The sequence below is a fragment of the Protopterus annectens genome, chromosome 15.part0 (assembly GCF_019279795.1).
Source record: "Protopterus annectens isolate FY-2018-M chromosome 15.part0, PAN1.0, whole genome shotgun sequence".
In the NCBI taxonomy this organism is placed as follows: Eukaryota; Metazoa; Chordata; order Ceratodontiformes; family Protopteridae; genus Protopterus; species Protopterus annectens.
In genome coordinates, this window is record NC_056749.1 from 99480503 (window position 1) to 99484099 (window position 3597).

General features: G+C 39.8%; 1 pseudogene; it reads left to right on the top strand.

Annotated features, from left to right (window-relative positions):
- The first annotated feature begins 2396 nt into the window (after positions 1 to 2396).
- On the top strand, positions 2397 to 2597 carry LOC122790171 (annotated as a pseudogene).
- The last annotated feature ends 1000 nt before the right edge of the window (positions 2598 to 3597 follow it).

A 3597-nucleotide genomic window follows, 5' to 3' on the forward strand; every position in this document is an offset into this window, starting at 1 on the left:
TAGGGGAAGCCCCACTAGTCATTTTTAAAAGGGGACCAAATCTGAGGAATACCTTTGAACGAAAATCACCAGTACGTAATAAGATGGTTAATCCAGTAAAATGTGAGAGAGATAAAATATGTAAACATATTGAGACTGGATTTGACTTTATTATTAATGACTAAAAAGTTTTGCATGAAAGGCAAATATAATTGTGAGACAGAGGGATTTATTTATAATGCGCTTTGCCAAGAATGCCAATGTTTTTATATCAGAAAAACTGAACATAGAATACGTGATTGTATATATAACCATATACAGGATATTAATAAAGAGAGAGACACAAATGCACTGTTTAGACATATAAAGGATAATCTGGGGAATTATTTTAAATTTATAATATTAGAAAAGTAGAAAAGATTGAGAAAATGGACAGAGGTGGTCCCTGGTGATTATTGAAATGCATGAACTATTTTGGCAACTGTATTTTAATGCATATAACTGGCTGGGACTTAATGACCACTTATTAATAGTTTTGCTTCTGAAGTTATGATTGCTTAGGAGATAGTTCTTTCACAAGTATTTGCTTGCCATATTTTGTAATAATGCACATATATTTGTGTTAAATTATTAACTATAGTTTTGTGCACAGTATTTATATGTTTTATAAAATAGAGAGGCAAATGCATACTGTTTATATCTTTTGAATTTATAAGGCTGTTTCATACTCTGGGTTTTTAAATCAAATCTAATTAAAGCGCTGGTCATATGATTTAGAGGTGTATTTAAACGGGTATTTTCAACAATGAATTTATCTGATGAAGTTTTGCTCTGTCTAAGTCCAAACCACTCATTTGTAATTTTGGTAATAAAATTGTGTGTTTAAAGTTTTAAGGTTCATAAATTCTTTTCTGAAGAAAGCCTGGCTCCCTGATGTGCCAAGTGGCTCTTTAACTGGTTGTCTCCAATATTCCAAAGACACGCAATAGGTGGACTGGACACTCTAAATTGGCCATAGGTGAGAGTACCTATGTGCAGTATGAAAGAACATCTGTGTCAGGGTTAGCTACCCAGTGGTGTAAAAATTGTCTCAAGATACTTGTCATTGTCAACACCTTGAACCTATGTGAAAAATGGGAAAAAGGAGCATTCCAGGTGGATGGATTTTAATGATTTTCAATACCTCTGTAATAATAGTCTATTTTACCAAATTACATTTTTCCAGATACTGACTGCAGCATTCACAATTGCATCTTCCAGATACTGACTGCAGTATTCACAACTGCATCTTCCAGATACTGACTGCAGCATTCATGACTGCATCTTCCAGATACTGACTGCAGCATTCACAACTGCATCTTCCAGATACTGACTGCAGCATTCACAACTGCATCTTCCAGATACTGACTGCAGCATTCACGACTGCATCTTCCAGATATTGACTGCAGCATTCACAACTGCATCTTCCAGATACTGACTGCAGCATTCATGACTGCATCTTCCAGATACTGACTGCAGCATTCACAACTGCATCTTCCAGATACTGACTGCAGCATTCACAACTGCATCTTCCAGATACTGACTGCAACATTTACGACTGCATCTTCCAGATACTGACTGCAGCATTCAGAACTGCATCTTCCAGATACTGACTGCAGCATTCACAACTGCATCTTCCAGATACTGACTGCAGCATTCACAACTGCATCTTCCAGATACTGACTGCAGCATTCACGACTGCATCTTCCAGATACTGACTGCAGCATTCACGACTGCATCTTCCAGATACTGACTGCAGCATTCATGACTGCATCTTCCAGATGCTGACTGCAGCATTCACAGCTGCATCTTCCAGATACTGACTGCAGCATTCACAACTGCATCTTCCAGATACTGACTGCAGCATTCATGACTGCATCTTCCAGATGCTGACTGCAGCATTCACAGCTGCATCTTCCAGATACTGACTGCAGCATTCACAACTGCATCTTCCAGATACTGATTGCAGCATTCATGACTGCATCTTCCAGATGCTGACTGCAGCATTCACAGCTGTATCTTCCAGATACTGACTGCAGCATTCACGACTGCATCTTCCAGATACTAGCTGCAGCATTTAAAAGGTAGTCCACAAATGCAAACAATTGGTCATCGTCATCATCAACCCCTTTTTCCATTCTTACATGGGGTTATTTAATGTGACCAAATCATCTACAACCAATACTTACACCACTGAGTGGCTAGCCCTGAGGCATACAGCTGGTATGTAGTACAAAAAAAATTATGTAACCTTAAGGAATTCACAAACTCTTTGTGCTACCTGAGGAAGTCAATACATCATGTACCTAGAAGTGTCTCTAGGGTGTGGTTGTGCATATGACATTTTTTACTATTTCTCACAATTCACAAACACATGAATCAGAGTGCAGTGGCAGTATCATAGCCAATGAGGTTTATCCGAGGAGTGATTATTGCTAATTGAAAGAAGTAATGTGCATGGGTGATACATGTGCACAACTACACCTATTGAGCCCCACACATAGTAACACAGCTGAGCTCCTGCTGACGGGAACTACATTATAAACCAATCCTATAATTTGCACAGAATGCTAATGTATCCAGCCCTATAGCCATGGTAACAGGCAGAAACCTGTATGTATCTCCTCTGGCCATGACAGTGGAGAGCTGAATAAAATTTTGATACACTTACATCCCCCTGGGCCTGAAACATGTCCTCAGCTATGAGTTTATGCAATACTGAGATAGCGCTAAGCTATGAGCTTATGCAATACTAAGATAGCGCTAAGCTATGAGCCTATGCAATACTGAGATAGCACTAAGCTATGAGCGTATGACCTACTGAGATAGTGCTAAGCTATGAGCCTATGCAATACTGAAACAGTGCTAAGCTATGAGCGTATGACCTACTGAGATAGCGCTAAGCTATGAGCTTATGCAATACTGAGATAGCGCTAAGCTATGAGCCTATGCAATACTGAGATAGTGCTAAGCTATGAGCATATGACCTACTGAGATAGTGCTAAGCTATGAGCCTATGACCTACTGAGATAGTGCTAAGCTATGAGCCTATGCAATACTGAGATAGCACTAAGCTATGAGCGTATGACCTACTGAGATAGTGCTAAGCTATGAGCCTATGCAATACTGAGATAGCACTAAGCTATGAGCGTATGACCTACTGAGATAGCGCTAAGCTATGAGCCTATGCAATACTGAGATAGCACTAAGCTATGAGCGTATGACCTACTGAGATAGTGCTAAGCTATGAGCCCATGCAATACTGAGATAGCACTAAGCTATGAGCGTATGACCTACTGAGATAGTGCTAAGCTATAAGCCTATGCAATACTGAGATACCATTAAGCTAAGAGCCTATGACCTACTGAGATAACGCTAAGCGATGAGCATATGACCTACTGAGATAGCCCTAAGCTATGAGCGTATGACCTACTGAGATAGTGCTAAGCTATGAGCCTATGCAATACTGAGATAGTGCTAAGCTATGAGCGTATGACCTACTGAGATAGCGCTAAGCTATGAGCCTATGCAATACTGAGATAGCACTAAGCAATGAGCATATGACCTACTGAGATAGTG